We start from the raw sequence: 18,860 nt of genomic DNA on the forward strand, positions 1-18,860 counted from the left end.
TTTTAACATATCATAGACGTAGCTGTACGTAGGCCTGTCTACCTTATCTAATAATATGTATTCTAAACCATTAACTCACCCATGTTGTCCCTTTCAAGTCCAGAAACCTGTAGTTGTCGTCCATGCACCTCACGTTGTTAGTTTTTCTACGTAGATGTTGCCCGGTGGTAACAAATGTCATCTTGCATTCGACTATTACCAAGGTGTGGATAAATTAGAAGTTGCTACAGTGTAGCCTAGGTATGCTAACATCTCAAATAGATAGTTTGAGGACTGCTTTCTGTTCATCTCATCCCATAATCTTGTGTAGGTTACTAGGTTGTCTGTTTTGCATATAACTATTTCACCTAAAACAGCGTACATCGGTGCCTTTCACTGAGTATGCGACCATTAGGTTAAACTAATGAGAGAAGACAAGTTTATTGAAGGGTAAAAGTAACTACCAAAATAAAGGGAAAACAAACCGAGTCTTTATAGGGCGTTGTGCCACCACGAGCCAGAACAGCTTCAATGCACCTTGGCATCGATTCCACTGGAACTCTATTGGACGGATGCGACAACGTATTTCCACAAGAAAGTCCATCGTCTGGTGCTTTGTTGATGGTGGGGGAAAGTGTTCAATTGGGTTGAGCTCTGGTGACTGAGACGGCCATATGGTTTTCATGCGCATCAAAACAGTCAATGCCCTGAGTCGGCAGTCATGTGGGCATAGCCAAAATAATGGTCTATCCAGCCAGCATTTTTACACATAGCCACGTTGCGATGTTAATTGCTAGATTATCTCAGGAAACACACCTGTGTGGAAGCAACAGCTTTCAATATACTTTGCAGCCCTCATTTAGGCAATTACCCTAAAGTGATGGAGAAGGGTGTATCTCTAACACACAAGGTTAAATCCAATTTTATACTTCATAAACTACAGATGTGGACGAACAGGGAAATGCTTACCTAAGGCCCTGCCCAACAATGCAGAGAGAAATAATAGAAATGTAAAACACGTAATAATGAAAGTAACAATAGATACACAATGAGTAATGATGACTATATAGAAGAGGTACCAGTAACAAGTTGATGTGCATGGCTACGAGGTAATGGAGATAGATATGTACATATAACTAGGATTAAAGTGACAGAAAATTAACTGTAGCAGCAGCAGGGTATTTGACGAGTCTCAAAATTTAGTGCAAAAAGTGTCAATGCAGATGGTGAAATAGTTAACCAAATAGCGACCCAGACTAACTATTTAGCAGTATTATGGCTTAGGGGTAGAAGCTGTTCAGGGTCCTGCTGATACCAGACTTGGTGCATCAGTACATCTTGCCGTGCTGTAGCAGTACAGTCTAATGACTTGGGTGTCTAAAGACACCGCCTGGTATTGATGTCCTGTATGGCAGGTTCGGCCCCAGTGATGTACTGGTCTGCCCGCACACACTACCCTCTAGTCGCAGGAGTGGGCAATTTCAGTCCTTGGGGGCCTGATTGGTGTCACAGTTTTGCCCCAGCTAACACACCTGACTCCAATAATCACCTAATCATGATCTTCAGTTTAGAATGTAATCAGTTTAATCAGCTGTGTTTTCTAGGGATGGAGAAACAGTGACACCTATCAGGCCCCCAAGGACTGGAGTTGTCCACCCCTGCATCTAGAGCCCTGTGTCGGCTCCTAAGCAGGTGCCATAACAAAGCAGTGATGCAGCCAGTCAAGATGCTCTCAATGGCGCAGCTGTATATGTTTTTAAGGATCTGAGGGCTCTTTTCAGCCTCCTGAGTGAGAAAATGTGTTGTCGTGTCCTCTTCACGACTGTGCTGGTGTGTTTGGAACATGACAGATCCTTAGTGATGTGGACACTGAGGGACTTGAAGCTCTCGGCCCGCTCCTCGTCAGCTCCGTCAATGTGAACAGGAAGAAGAAGACTCAAGGCTGTAATCGCTGCCGTCAGTGCTTCAACAAAGTACTGAGTAAATGGTCTGATTACCTATGTAATTGTGATATTGAAGTAATTGAATTTTTAAAATAAATTTGCAAACATTTTGAAAAACCTGTTTTTGCCCTGTCATTAAGGGGCATTGTGTGTAGATTCAGTATTTAAAAAAAATATATATATTTTAGAATAAGGCTGTAACGTAACAGAATGTGGATCAAGTCAAGGGGTCTGAATACTTTCCGAATGCACTGTACCCATGAGTTGACCATTCAAAACGCGGGTTAGAGGTTCCAACTTCCAAGCCCATTCTATTCATTCTAGTTGTATGTGTGCTCGTGCAAAACTTGTTTGCTTGTTTCAGAAAGGAGCTACAAAGTTTCATCACTTTGTTAAAGAGTCCATGTTTTAGCTTAGGGCCCCAAAAGGGCTAGAGCCCTGGTCTTCATCCATAACCGTCGGTTATAAGGTCATAGTCCCAGCCCTAAGTCAGGGGAGTGAGAATGAAATCCCAGATCCCCACTCCGTCTCAGGCTGGTCTCTGATATGAAATATCAAGTCTGTGGCTGCTGGAGCTGAAGCATCATAGTGGTGCCTTTTGACGTATCAAAATATATGCACAGAGGGAATATGTTTTTGGACTTTGCCTAAAGGCCATCTATGGTACAGTTGAAGTCGGAAGTTTACATACACTTAGGTTGGAGTCACTAAAACTAGCTTATCAACCACTCCACAAATTTCTTGTCAATAAACTATAGGTTTGGCAAGTCGGTTAGGACATCTACTTTGTGTATGACACGTCATTTTTCCAACAATTGTTTACAGACAGATTATTTCACTTATAATTCACTGTATCACAATTCCAGTGGGTCAGAAGTTTACATACACTAAGTTGATTGTGCCTTTAAACAGCTTGGAAAATTCCAGAAAATGATGTCACGGCTTTAGAATGTAACTGACACCATTTGAGTCAATTAGAGGTGTACCTGTGGACATATTTCAAGGCCTACCTTCATACTCAGTGCCTCTTTGCTTGACATGGGAAAATCAAAAAAAATCAGCCAAGACCACAGAAAAAAGATTGTGCACCTCCACAAGTCTTGTTCATCCTTGTGAGCAATTTCCAAACACCTGAAGATACCACGTTCATCTCTACAAACAATAGCACGCAAGTATAAACACCATGGGACCATGCAGCCGTCATACCGCTCAGGAAGGAGATGCGTTCTGTCTCCTAGAGATGAATGTACTTTGGTGCGAAAAGTGCAAATCAATCCCAGAACAACAGCAAAGGACCTTGTGAAGATGCTGTAGGAAACGGGTACAAATCTATATATCCACAGTAAAAACGAGTCCTATATCGACATAACCTGAAAGGCCACTCAGCAAGGAAGAAGCCACTGCTCCACAACCGCCATAAAAAAGCCAGACTACGGTTTGCAACTGCACATGGGGACAAAGATCGTACTTTTTGGCGAATTGTCCTCTGGTCTGATGAAACAAAAATAGAACTGTTTGGCCTTAATGACCATCATTATGTTTGGAGGAAGAAGGGGGTGGCTTGCAAGCCGAAGAACACCATCCCAACCGTGAAGCACAGGGTGGCAGCATCATGTTGTGGGGGTGCCTTGCTGCAGGAGGGACTGGTGCACTTCACAAAATAGATGGCTTCATGAGGGAGGAAAAGGATGTGGCTATATTGAAGCAACATCTCAAGACATCAGTCAGGAAGTTAAAGCTGGGTGACAAATGGACAATACTTCCAAAGTTGCGTTAAAAGGGCTTAAGGACAACAAAGTCAAGCTATTTGAGTTGCCATCACAAAGCCCTGACCTCAATCCTATAGAACATTTGTGTGTAGAACTGAGAAGCATGTGCGAGCAAGGAGGCCTACAAACCTGACTCAGTTACACCAGCTCTGTCAGGAGGAATGGGCCAACATTCACCCAACTTATTGTGGGAAGCTTGTGGAAGGCTACCAGAAACGTTTGACCCAAGTTCAACAGTTTAAAGGCAATGCTACCAAATACTAATTGAGTGTATGTAAACTTCTGACCCACTGGGAATGTGATGAAAGAAATAAAAGCTGAAATAAATTTCTCTCTACTATTATTCTGACATTTCTTACAATAAAGTGGTGATCCTACCTGACCTAATACAGGGATTTTTTTACTCTGATTAAATGTCAGGAATTGTGAAAAACTGAGTTTTTAAATGTATTTGGCTAAGGAGTACGTAAACCTCCGACTTCAACTGTACATTTGATTCACATATGGATTCGCATAGCTGAAGCTTTGACAGATGCTTGGTAGGTCGGCCAAAGCCGCACTTTGCATTATGTTCCCATCTGCAGACATTTTGAGGTGTCGTGGACCTGATTTCAGTACATGTCATCTAGTGAAATTCACATGGGACTTGCCCCACACCTTGTCTCCCGGTTGACGATTCCTCCGTTATACTTCTCTGTCTGACACTGTGACTCAGGAGGGGTTTTAATCCGTCAGGCAACACAGACCACAGCCATTGAATGGAGGTCATTGACTTAAGTTCTTACACTGTCAGTATATTAAATCAGTGTTACCTCAATGGAGTTTTAATGTGTTGCCCTCAATATGATAGATCAAAAATGTGTGTTAGGCAGAGACAGACTTAGTTACCATGCTGATTTTATTGTGCTTATTCAGCTCTCCTATCAGACGATAACTCACCCAGATCATAAATGCGCAATTAGATTTTCCTGTGGCCGGGTCACTTAGCCACAGCGCTCTGCGTTAAGCACACTAAAATCCTGTGATGAATTAGTCCCTACCGTACTGTTCTCCCGTTGGTGGAGAAGTTTAATGGCCAATAGTCTTAGAGACGAGTGCTCTAGAAAAGGGGACAGTTGGTGGCCTAGTGGGGAGAGAGGCGAGCCAGCCGGCACCCGGAGGGTTTCCGGTTCAATGTGCGATGGGAAAAGTCTGTCTGGAATTGAGCTGGCAACCGGAGGATCGCTGGTGTCAAATGCTCGATGCCATTGTGCCCTTGAGCAAGGCACTTAACCCATCACAACACAGCTGGCCGTATGGCAGCATCTATCAGCATCTCTCTCTCTCTCTTTGTGTGTGTTGGAGGGGTTGGATCAAAAGCCGAGGTCAGATTTCAGTTGGACCTTGTGTGTAATTGATCAATAAAGTGATCTTGATTGTACACATTTTTGTGCACATTAAAGCTTTGCCCAGAGAGGACAGGTAGTAAGCACATGCTTTGTGTGGGTACTCAATGGGTCTACTGCAGAAAATGAATCCAAAAAGATCCCAAAACTGGCATACTATATGTCCTAAAAAAATATATATATATTGTCATTGGGAATGTGGAATCATGCCAATCCTATTGGCTTGCTTTGGGACTCATTTGGAGGAGACAAGTGTCAGTCATCACAGAGCTCTGTAGATGTACAGCTCAGTTTGAGTGTTTGACCATTTTGGCACCCATAGTTCAAAGATTATTACATTTTACTAAGGATGTAAATTACAATTTTATTGTCATGGAACATTTGGTTCCAACATGGCCAAAACTAGTTAACAACCCTGGCATCTCTGGCAGTGCCCTGGGGTAGTCTGTCTTGTCCAGGCTGTGCCATATACAGTAGCCCAGCAATATCTCATCTCACAGCTGCTACACACGGCTGTCTCTCTGTCTCTCGTTCCCTCTCCGTCTTTGTGTCTCTCTCTCTCGCTGTCTGTAGCTGTCTGTCTGTCTGTCTGTCTGTCTGTCTGTCTGTCTGTGCCATCTGTAAGTGGCCTACATCTCCCTGCTCTCTCTTTCCATCAAGCATGGCTAATTCTGTCTCTGTTTGAAGAAACAAACTGCTGTCCCTGTCTTTGTCTGCGTGTTGTCTTTCTGTCTTGTTGGCATGTAGATAAGCATTTTCGAGACACTTGGAAACACTTATTGATGTCTATAACAGGCCAAACGTTGAAGACCAGTCAACTGTCTTGGGATTTGTGGTCACAATGTTTTAAGTGGCCGACAAAGGTCATGTGCTATGACTTTTGGCTTTGAGCCTTTGTGATATGCGTTGCAGTCAGTGCCGATCTCCTGAAATAGATTAGGTCTAGAGAGGATAATTCAATGTACAGTAATTGATCCATGGTCAATAAAATAAAATAAAAAACGTCATCAATCAAGAAAGTAAATTGGGATAACATGTTTCAATTCATGATCCGGAGGCAGTTGACATTGGGATTGATAGGCTGAGATGATTAGATATAATTTATGAATACATCCTTTAACTTCTGTAACATTAAACAGGTTTCCCGTGATACAATTATTTTAATATACTTCAGAAAGTATTCAGACACCTTGAGTTTTTCCAAATGTTATTTTACAGCCTTATTCTAATATGGATTAAATAAATAAAACATCCTTAGCAATCTACACACAATACCACATAATGACAAAGCAAAAACAAGTTTTTGGAAATGTTTGCAATGTTATTTAAAATAAAAAACTGATACCTTATTTACGTAAGTATTCAGACCCTTTGCTATGAGACTTGAAATTGACCCTTTGCGATATGCATTGCAGTCCGTGCCGATCTTCTGAAATAGATTAGGTCTAGATAGGATCATCAATGTACAGATTTGGAAAAGCACACAACTGTTTATAAAAGGTTCCACCAGTTAACAGTGCATGTCACAGCAAAAACCAAGCCATGAGGTTGAAGGAATTGTCAGTAGCGCTCCGAGACAGGATTTTGACGAGGCACAGATCTGGGGAAGGGTACCAAAACATTTCTGCACCATTGAAGGTCCACAAGAACACAGTGGCCTCCATCATTCTTAAATGGAAGAAGTTTGGAATCACCAAGATTCTTCCTAGAGCTAGCTGCCCGACCAAACTGAGCAATCGGGGTAGAAGGGCCTTGGTCAGGGAGGTGACCAAGAACCCGATGGTCACTCTGACAGAGCTCTAGAGTCCCTCTGTGGAGATGGGAGAACCTTCCAGAAGGACAACCATCTCTGCAGCTAGATGGAAGCCACTCCTCAGTGAAAGGCACATGACAGCCTGCTTGGAGTTTGCCAAAAGGCACCTAAAGACTCTCACACAATGAGAAACAAGAATTTCTGGTCTGCTGAAACCAAGATTGAACTCGTTGGCCTGAATGCCAAACATTACGTCTGGAGGAAACCTGACACCATCACTACAGTGAAGCATAGTGGTGGCAGCATCATGTTGTGGGGATGTGTTCCAACAGCAGAGACTGGGAGACTAGTATAGATCAAGGCAAAATCAACATAGCAAAGTACAGAGAGATCCTTGATGAAAACCTCCTCCAGAGCGATCAGGTCCTCAGACTGGGATGAAGGTTCACCTTCCAACAGAACAATGACCCTAAGCACACAGCCGAGACAACTCAAGAGTGGCTTTGGAACAAGTCTCTGAATGTCCTTGAGTGGCCCAGCCAGAGCCCGGACTTGAACCCGATCTAACATCTTTGGAGTGAACTGAAAATAGCTGTGCAGTAACGCTCCCCATCCAACCTGACAGAGCTTGAGAGGATCTGCAGAGAAAAATGGGAGAAACTCCCCAAATACAGGTGTGTCAAGCTTGTAGCGTCATACCCATGAAGACTCTAGGCTCTAGTTGCTGCCATAGGTGCTTTAACAAAGTGCTGAGTAAAGCTAAACAATTTAAAAAAAATTTTTACTTTAGTTTATTTAGTAAATATTTTCTTAACTGCATTGTTGGTTAAGGGCTTGTAATTAAGCATTTCACTGTAAGGTGTACACCTGTTCTATTCGGGCAGGTGTGACAAATAGAATTTGATACTTATGTAAAATGTGATATCTTTTTTTTTTAACATTTGAAAAAAATTCTAAAAACCTGTTTTTGCTTTGTAGGGTTGCACATTTTGGGGAATATTCAGAGGTGGAAACTTTCCATGGGAATTAATGGGAATATATGGGAATTAACGGAAATATATGCAAATGTAATATTAATACCATTTAAATGGAGATGTTTTTTGCATTGGATATATATATACCATATCCTATGGAGACAGAAACATAAACATTTTACCTTATCATAAGTAGACATAATTGCAAATTATTAAATCCTTCCAATAGAAAAAATAAATAAAACATTTATGAATTGAACTTTAATTAAATGAGTTGACTCTTCACATGGGATGATTTCACTGAACAACAAAATAAAGGGAATATTGAATGATCCCCAATGATCCATCACATCTCCCAAAAATGTTTTCAACATATAATAAAATGATAGTCTAGAAACTAAAGCTTTGGTTGTCTCCCTCTCAGGCTTCCATGTCTTCTCCCTGGACCTCCTCAATGTCCACCTCTTGAACATCAGACTCTGAGGTCTCATCTTCACTGTCACTTTCCAACCTTGTTGAGACTCGTTGTCAGGGTCGAAAAGCCTCAAATTTGCCCGGATGGCCACCAATTTTTCAACCCCTGTATTGGTCAGCCTGTTGAGTGTTTTGGTGTGTGTGTTCCCAAACAAGGACCAGTTGTTATCTGAGGCGGCTGATGTTGGTGGGATTTGGAGGATGATGGAGGCAACAGGGTAAAGAGCCGCAGATCCACAAAGTCCCTTCCACCAGGTGGCTGATGAGATGTTGGCACGACTGCCATATTGCATCTCCATCCCAAAGCCCTCGCATGGAAGTGTACTTTGCCAGACTGCCAAGAACCTTGCCCTCATCCAGGCCAAGGTGGCGAGACACGGTAGTGATGACACCATAGGCCTTGTTGATCTCTGCACCAGACAGGATGCTCCTTGCCAGCATACTTGGGGTCCAACATGTACGCTGTGGCGTGTATGAGCTTCAGGCAGTAGTAGTCTTCACGCTTTTTGATGTATTTCAGAACTGCAGTTTCCTCTGCTTGGAGCAACAGTGAAGTGGGCAGGGCAGTGCGGATTTCTTCTCTTACATCTGCAAGCAGTCTGAACATCAAACCGGATGACATTGTCTCCCTCAATCTGTGCAGTGGCTACTGCTATAGGTTTCAGGCTGCTTACCACTCTCTCCCAAAATACATCATCCAGGAGGATCCTCTTGATGGGGCTGTCCATATTGGCAGACTGTGATATAGTCATTTCTTTGAGAGACTCCTTCCCCTCCAGGAGACTGTCAAACATGACAAATACTTATTTTCCACCATCATTTGCAAATAAATGCATAAAAAATCCTACAATGTGATTTTCTGGATTTTCTTTTTCATTTTGTCTGTCATAGTTGAAGTGTACCTATGATGAAAATTACAGGCTTCTCTCATCTTTTTAAGTGGGAGAACTTTCACAATTGGTGGCTGACTAAATACTTTTTTGCCCCACTGTATATAGAGGTCAGGGTGAGCTTTGTTATGACATTTTAATGTGCATCAGAAGGAAACAAGATCATATTTTACAGCAATTTCATCAGATAACATGAATACAAAGCTGGCGAGAGGTGGTTAGAATAGGATGGGAGGCCAAGAGTCCGTGTATCCAATAGAGAGTCCGAGTCCCAAGTGTGGAAACAAACAGTCTGTCCCACAGTTGGGTGAACAAGCAAGTTCATAGTCAACAAAGCACACAGGAGTCATGAGACAAATATCATAAAGCACAAGAAATATATATATAAAGACTTGGGGCCATTGTAAATTCAGAGTCACTCCCCCCAACAAGAACTTGAGAGAGTAGCTCTCTATCAGTCCAGTAGCTCTCTATCAGTCCAGTAGCTCTCTATCAGTCCAGTAGCTCTCTATCAGTCCAGTAGGCTAACATAGCTAGTAAGTTTCTGTCGACTGTTTTCTTTCCACTTGCAAAAGGAGGTCTTTAGCTTGCTATATTTTTTCAGTTTTGTCGAATGGTCCTTTACGATATAGATGATTAATGGAAAGCTGGAACTCTAGCCATTTAATGTCTTAAAGGGCACAGATCTGTCCTCAATTATAATCTGTCAATTCAAGTTTAGTACCCCATGCAATTATAATCTGATACTAATCCCTGAATATGGCCAAGCCAATTCTAGTTTAGTACCCCATGCAATTATAATCTGATACTAATCCCTGAATATGGCCAAGCCAATTCTAGTTTAGTACCCCATGCAATTATAATCTGCTACTAATCCCTGAATATGGCCAAGCCAATTCTAGTTTAGTACCCCATGCAATTATAATCTGCTACTAATCCCTGAATATGGCCAAGCCAATTCTAGTTTAGTACCCCATGCAATTATAATCTGATACTAATCCCTGAATATGGCCAAGCCAATTCTAGTTTAGTACCCCATGCAATTATAATCTGCTACTAATCCCTGAATATGGCCAAGCCAATTCTAGTTTAGTACCCCATGCAATTATAATCTGCTACTAATCCCTGAATATGGCCAAGCCAATTCTAGTTTAGTACCCCATGCAATTATAATCTGCTACTAATCCCTGAATATGGCCAAACCAATTCTAGTTTAGTACCCCATGCAATTATAATCTGCTACTAATCCCTGAATATGGCCAAGCCAATTCTAGTTTAGTACCCCATGCAATTATAATCTGCTACTAATCCATGAATATGGCCATGCCAATTCTAGTTCAGTACCCCATGCAATTATAATCTGCTACTAATCCATGGATATGGCCAAGTCAATTCTAGTTTAGTACCCCATGCAGCAACGGAAGACGATTCCTCTTTGGTTTGATTTCCACATAATGATTTTTTTATCGTGCAGACGGTGCCTTTTCCTCAAGGACCGATAAAGATGTATCATATACCCCCAAACATAAGTGAATTAATATTAATGATTGTGCCAAGATAGCCTTGAATGCATTCACTGTTCTTCACATGGTATTTGAACGTAATGTTAACGCAATTGAACACATGATGTCTTTAAACTCCTTTGTTTTGGTTTCACAAAAGCAATCTTTGTATGGGTGACTGGGTGCCCAATGACCTGGAGTGTGTGTTGGGCATTGCCTCACCCTCTACACAGTCTTCCTTTGTAGACTTGTGTCTTGTGAGGCAGAGGATGTTTTCTCTTTACTGTAAACATTATGATTGAGGTCTCATCTGATATTGGTATTGTCTGACTGAGCTCTGAAGCCCCTCTGGTGTACGACAACAGATATCCTATTGTTAGTTCATGTGAATTCAGGTCTCAAATGGTTATTTACGACGCAGGGGATTTGAGTGGAGATCGGGGGTGTTTGGCGTCCCCCCTTGTTGACTAAAAAACCCACGTTAACAGAACCGCCCAACACCACCACCCCTACATAACTAATACCATCCCCCTTGTTGACTAAAAAACCCACGTTAACAGAACCGCCCAACACCACCACCCCTACATAACTAATACCATCCCCCCTTGTTGACTAAAAAACCCACGTTAACAGAACCGCCCAACACCACCACCCCTACACAACTAATACCATCCCCCTTGTTGACTAAAAAACCCACGTTAACAGAACCGCCCAACACCACCACCCCTACACAACTAATACCATCCCCCTTGTTGACTAAAAAACCCACGTTAACAGAACCGTCCAACACCACCACCCCTACACAACTAATACCACCCCCCTTGTTAACTTATGTCAATTCGTCCTCTGCGTGTACCCCATCATTTAGTGTGTGTCTTGGCGTGCTAATTTACACGGAGGCGGCATTTGACAGCAGTTAGCCTTAGATCTATGGTTCCCGTACCCCTTCAAACATTCAACCTCCAGCTGTACCCCCTCTAGCACCAGGGTCAGCGCACACTCATATGTTGTTGTTTTTGACATCATTGTAAGCCTGCCACGCACACACTATACGATACATGTATTAAACATAAGAATGAGTGTGAGTTTTTGTCACAACCCGGCTTGTGGAAAGTGACAGAGCTCTTATAGGACCAGGGCACAAATAATAACAATAATCATTTTGCTCTTTATTTAACCATCTTACATATAAAACCTTATTTGTTCATCGTGAATAACTCACCACAGGTTAATGAGAAGGGTGTGCTTGAAAGGATGCACATAACTGCAATGTTAGGTTGTATTGGAGAAAGAGTCTGTCTTAAATCATTTTCCACACAGTCTGTGCCTGTATTTAGTTTTCATGCTGGTGAGGGCTGAGAACCCACTCTCACATAATGTCTTAACAGCGTGATTTGCCAAGAGAGGATACTCTGAGCGCAGTCCAATCCAGAAATCTGGCAGTGGCTTCTGATTGAATTTAATTTTCACAGAACCTCTTGTCGCAATTTCGATGAGGCTCTCTTGTTCAGATATCGGTAAGTGGACTGGAGGCAGGGCATGAAAGCATAACGTGCCGCACATGGAATATACAGTGGTTGCTCCACTAAAAGTTTTGCGATTATTCTGTGGGACTTAGAGGTCATTTGTGGTTTAGTACGGTACCCTGCGTCACCACTTCATTGTTCCAGACCACCACAACGGGGAGTTAGAGCACTGATTATGCTTTTGGGTCCTTCTGTGCCTCTAACTGACAATGAATGAGTGACATAAACCTAAATAGAAACGGATAATTGTGCACTACTTCAGTATTACTTACTAAAACTGTTGTTACACTAATTTTATTTTGTTAGGATTATTTTTGCTCTTACTGTAGTATTGTAGCCTACTCCCGACAGGTCACATTGTACAGTGGCTGAGTGTTGCAACGGTCTAAGACACTGCATAGCAGTGCAAGCTGTGTTGCTACAGATGCTGGTTCAATACCCGTGCCGGCCTTGACTGAGTGAACCATGAGATGACTAGGTTTTTGGTTTCTCTCTCTAAAAATATAAATAAATCATTCTAAATAACAAACTGGCTTTATTTACAAATTACTAACAATGTCTCACCCCGTGTTCAAGAATGGCCTTTTTCTCAATCATTTTTCGTTATTTGTAAACAAAATCATGTCCAAAATATTGTTATTTTTTTAATCAAAGAGATTTATTATTTATTATTATTATTATTAATAATAATTTAGAATTCTATAAAAGCCAGTTGGATATTCTCACAGATATATTATTAACCCTGTTATAAGCAGGACAATATTTATATATTGGTCATGGCTCCCGAGTGGAGCATAATGGGACTTGCAGTTCTCCAGCTGCTGGGGTCACGGGATGGGCCTCAGAGCCGCGCACAGAAGACGGACCTAGCCCGTGGGCGTGGTGGGGGTGGGCCCTAATAATGCACTAATAATGGAGCTGACTAGAGAAACGTTCCCGCTGTTCTTAGCGAGTGATAGAAATACACTTTCAAAATGCCAATGTTTGTTTATTTAGTTATGGATCCATAGCAAATTACTGTGGGAATAGATATCACTGAATTACAGAAATATTGGAACAAAGTTGTCTATTGAAGGTAAACAAATGGTTGCATACTGAAAATTATCTTTCATACACACACGCGGTCACGTTGTACAGCGCCATTATGGCTATTAGCCGGTAGCTGGAAAACAGACTTGCATCGAAGGAGGGTAGGGGGAGAATTCTATCGTCAAATGTATTTCTTAGTTAAATTGGCTGTATCACAACTGGCCGTGATTGGTTGCAGTTTCAGTTTAATCCACCAGAAAAGACCAAACAAATAATACAACAATAAGTATTATTGTGATTATGTATCACATCCGATTATGATTGGGAGTCCCATAGGGCTACACACAACTGGTCCAGCCTTTCTCCCCCTCTAAAAACAGAAATAAATGTTTTGGCATTTACAAATATTTATTTGGCCTTTATTCAGATTACAATCTCTCACTTTTGTTTTCTTGAAAACGAAATAACCTCCAAAATATCATTATTTTAATAATAATAATAATAATTTTGCACGGCCAATTTTTCAGTTTTTGATTTGTTAAAAAAGTTTGAAATATCCAATAAATGTCGTTCCACTTCATGAATGTGTCCCACTTGTTGTTGATTCTTCACAAAAAAATGCAGTTTTATATCTTTATGTTTGAAGCCTGAAATGTGGCAAAAGGTCGCAAAGTTCAAGGGGGCCGAATACTTTCGCAAGGCACTGTATATTGTCAAGTTGATGGCACAGTCATATAGCCTCAGCAGCGACATAAAGCTGAGTGACTCACTCATTCATGGCTTTGGATCAAAATAAATAAGTATCAACATTCTTTCTGATAGTCTTTAATAAAGAATTGTTTTGGTTATCCTGACCTGGACACCATGTACAGTATTATTATAGCCCATTATGGGTTATTGGCAGGACAATAAACCTTTACCAACAGCTCTCTGTATCTTGATACTTTGTGGATGGGGCCTCCCCAGTGGTTCAGCTGTCTACGTCACCGCATCGCAATGCAAAATGCGTTGCTCCAGATACCCGTGCCGGCCGGCACCGGGAGACCCATGAGGTGGCTTTTGGTTTTAATTTAGAATCCTCCAATCCTCTATATGTAATTATTGGCAGAGAGTCACGTCATATTTTTCTAAATACTGTAGGCCCTACCGTAGGCGACATGAATCTCACTAGTGTTGAGTAGAGATGAAACAGTATAAAATGGTCACGGTTATCAGTACTATCGGTGTTAACAGTATTATCAGTGTTAACAGTTATCAGTGTTAACCGTTATCAGTGTTAACAGTGTTATCAGTGTTAAGTGTTATCAGTGTTAACAGTTATCAGTACTATCAGTGTTATCAGTGTTATCAGTGTTATCAGTGGTAACAGTGTTATCAGTGTTATCAGTGTTAACAGTGTTATCAGCGTTAACAGTGAGATCAGTACTATCAGTGTTATCAGTGTTAACTGTTATCAGTGTTAACGTTAGTGTTAACCGTTATCGGTGTTAACACTGATAGCACTGATAACACTGATAGTACTGATAACTGTTAACACTGATAACACTGATAACACTGTTAACACTGATAACGGTTAACACTGATAATGGTTAACAATGATATCACTGTTAACACTGATAACGGTTAACACTGATAATGGTTAACAATGATATCACTGTTAACACTGTTAACACTGATAGTACTGATAACACTGTTAACACTGATAGTACTGATAACACTGTTAACACTGATAATACTGTTAACACTGATAACTGTTAACACTGATAGTACTGATAACACTTAACACTGATAACGGTTATCAGTGATATCAGTGTTATCAGTGTTAACAGTACTATCAGTGTTAACAGTGTTATCAGTACTATCAGTGTTATCAGTACTATCAGTGTTATCAGTACTATCAGTACTATCAGTACTATCAGTGTTAACAGTGTTATCAGTGTTAAGTGTTATCAGTGTTAAGTGTTATCAGTGTTAACAGTGTTATCAGTACTATCAGTGTTATCAGTGTTATCAGTACTATCAGTGTTATCAGTACTATCAGTACTATCAGTGTTATCAGTGTTATCAGTGTTATCAGTACTATCAGTACTATCAGTGTTATCAGTGTTATCAGTGTTATCAGTGTTATCAGTGTTATCAGTACTATCAGTGTTAACAGTGTTAACAGTGTTATCAGTACTATCAGTGTTAACGGTGTTATCAGTACTATCAGTGTTAACGGTGTTATCAGTACTATCAGTGTTAACGGTGTTATCAGTACTATCAGTGTTAACGGTGTTATCAGTACTATCAGTGTTAAGTGTTATCAGTACTATCAGTGTTAACAGTGATATCAGTGTTATCAGTACTATCAGTGTTATCAGTACTATCAGTGTCAACCATTATCAGTACTATCAGTGTTAACCATTATCAGTACTAACAGTTATCAGTGTTAACAATTATCAGTGTTATCAGTGTTAACAGTGTTATCAGTACTATCAGTGTTTGTGTTAACAGTTATCAGTACTATCAGTGTTATTACGGTATTGTTCAAATGTACTGGAAATGTTGAAAGAGTACTGACACTGAAATAGTTTCACCAAGTTTTATATTGAAAACCAGCAAACAAAAATAAAATTAGCAACACTATGCGCTTTTTGTGTGCGTATACATTTAACATAATAACACTAAAGATGGCACCATGTGGCCATGAGAAGTAAATGTTTCCCCAGTGCAGGTTTTAATGAACACAACCTCAAGTAAGCAAATCAAATAAACAAACAAAATTAGCAGCAAACTTTATCAGCCTCAGAAAGCCAGACCTCTCCTTTATCAGCCTCAGAAAGCCAGGCCTCTCCTTTATCAGCCTCAGAAAGCCAGGCCTCTCCTTTATCAGCCTCAGAAAGCCAGACCTCTCCTTTATCAGCCTCAGAAAGCCAGACCTCTCCTTTATCAGCCTCAGAAAGCCAGGCCTCTCCTTTATCAGCCTCAGAAAGCCAGGCCTCTCCTTTATCAGCCTCAGAAAGCCAGGCCTCTCCTTTATCAGCCTCAGAAAGCCAGACCTCTCCTTTATCAGCCTCAGAAAGCCAGACCTCTCCTTTATCAGCCTCAGAAAGCCAGGCCTCTCCTTTATCAGCCTCAGAAAGCCAGACCTCTCCTTTATCAGCCTCAGAAAGCCAGACCTCTCCTTTATCAGCCTCAGAAAGCCAGACCTCTCAACAATTTGAAATAGCATCATGTCCTTTTTATTTATTTATTTTATGTCCTATTTGTTACTTTTATTTCTCTTTTTATTTGTTTTAATTTAATTTTTTACTGCATTGTTAGTTAAGGGCCTGTAAGTAAGCATTTCACTGTACAGTCGACAACTGTTGTATTCGGTGACAAATAAAATGTGATTTGATTTGAACCTATTTCAGTCCAAGTCAAGCACTGATGCCGACTGAACTACAGATCCATATTTAGGGTATTGCGGAGCCATTTTATGCGCTGGGGTAAAAATATAATCCACTAACCCTTACCTGCCACTTGAACGTCCCCGGCGAGTGATCATGCATTTTGCCCGGTGCATTTAAGTGCCCCGTTGCCATGGTAACTGGTCCCTTCCACATCAACAGGCAGTCCATGTAGAGGTGGTCTTGATGTTGAGGGTATGATGATTCCTCATGCTGTAGTGGGGTGTGGTCTTTGAGTTGATGAACCTCCACATGAAACCTTTGTCATTTCCCACCTTTTCTCATCACCTTGACACAAGATCAAAGCATCCAGATGGGGATGGCAGGTAGTCTAGTGGTTAGAGTGGAGGGACGGCAGGTAGTCTAGTGGTTAGAGCGGAGGGACGGCAGGTAGCCTAGTGGTTAGAGTGGAGGGACGGCAGGTAGTCTAGGGGTTAGAGTGGAGGGACGGCAGGTAGTCTAGTGGTTAGAGTGGAGGGACGGTAGGTAGTCTAGTGGTTAGAGTGGAGGGACGGCAGGTAGTCTAGTGGTTAGTGTGGAGGGGTGGCGGGTAGTCTAGTGGTTGGAGTGGAGGGACGGCAGGTAATCTAGTGGTTAGAGCGGAGGGATGGCAGGTAGTCTAGTGGTTAGTGTGTAGGGACGGCAGGTAGTCTAGTGGTTAGAGTGGAGGGACGGCAGGTAGTCTAGGGGTTAGAGTGGAGGGACGGCAGGTGGTCTAGTGGTTAGAGTGGAGGGACGGCAGGTAATCTAGCGGTTAGTGTGGAGGGACGGCAGGTAGTCTAGTGGTTAGTGTGGTGGGGGGGGCAGGTAGCCTAGTGGTTAGAGTGGTGGGGGGGGGCAGGTAGCCTAGTGGTTAGTGTGGAGGGACGGCAGGTAGTCTAGTGGTTAGAGTGGTGGGGGGGGGCAGGTAGCCTAGTGGTTAGAGTGGTGGGGGGGGGGCAGGTAGCCTAGTGGTTAGAGTGGATGGATGGCAGGTAGCCTAGTGGTTAGAGCGGAGGGACGGCAGGTAGTCTAGTGGTTAGTGTGAGGGACGGCAGGTAGTCTAGTGGTTAGAGTGGTGGGGGGGGCAGGTAGCCTAGTGGATGGATGGCAGGTAGCCTAGTGGTTAGAGTGGAGGGACGGCAGGGAGTCTAGTGGTTAGAGTGGAGGGGTGGCAGGTAGCCTAGTGGTTAGAGTGGAGGGGTGGCAGGTAGCCTAGTGGTTAGAGTGGAGGCGCGGTAGGTAGCCTAGTGGTTAGAGCATTGGCCCAGTATCCGAAAGGTTGCTGGATTGAATCCTTGAGCTGACAAGGTAAAAACCTGTCGTTCTGCCCCTGAACAAGGCAGTTCACCCACTGTTCCCCGGTAGGCCGTCATTGTAAACCAGGGCCTGATTGGTGTCCCGCTTTTTCTCCTTCCCAGAAAACACAGCTGATTAAACTGATTCAATTCTAAACTGAAGATCATGATTAGGTGATTATTGGAGTCAGGTGTGTTAGCTGGGGCTGTGACGCCAATCAGGCCCCCGAGGACTGGAATTGCCCACCTCTGCTATCGATGGATATAAAAACAATGTTCCTCCCATCTCATATTGCTCAAATAAACAACAAACCTGGTTAAAAAAACAAAAAACAGATAAAGCAACACCTCGAGGCACAACGCCTATGTGACCTAGATAGTTTGTGTGTATGTATTGATATGTAGGCTACGTGTGCCTTTTTAAAACAGTTATGTAGTTATGTCCTTGAGCCGTTTTTGTCTATTGATGTTCTCTATTATGTCGTGCTGTATTATGTATCATGTTTTGTGTTGGACCCCGGGGAAGAGTAGCTGCTGCTTTTGCAACAACTAATGGGGATCCTAATAAAATACAAAAAAATTTCGATGTCTAGTAATGCTTTTCACACCGGTTTTGCTTTTGATGTGTCTGCCAAATCATATCTGGGTATGCCTTTACCGAATACATCTGTAAGTGGTTTATGTGGATGAAACGCTGAAGGCTCTGTTGGCGTGCTCTGTGCTGGGTCTTAATTGACAGTGAGCAGATGAAAATATCTGAAGAATATCTGAAGAACTTGACGTTTGATGGACGAGAGACTGCTGGTGGTGACTGCGAGCGAATGAGAAAGGCTCTCAAGCGCACCAAAGGCAATTTGCCACAAGCACCCTGACAGTGAATTGGTTCTCATTTAAGGTTATGCGTTTTTGTGTTTGAATTATTTAT

The 18,860-nt window shown here is 42.1% G+C and overlaps 1 protein-coding gene across 1 annotated transcript in view; it reads left to right on the plus strand.

Annotated features, from left to right (window-relative positions):
* The window catches only part of LOC135558417 (3',5'-cyclic-AMP phosphodiesterase 4B-like), a 111,184-nt gene that overhangs the window by 878 nt on the left and 91,446 nt on the right, over positions 1–18,860 (plus strand). The window lies entirely within an intron of this gene.

This window comes from Oncorhynchus masou, chromosome 17 (assembly GCF_036934945.1).
Source record: "Oncorhynchus masou masou isolate Uvic2021 chromosome 17, UVic_Omas_1.1, whole genome shotgun sequence".
Lineage (NCBI taxonomy): Eukaryota > Metazoa > Chordata > Actinopteri > Salmoniformes > Salmonidae > Oncorhynchus > Oncorhynchus masou.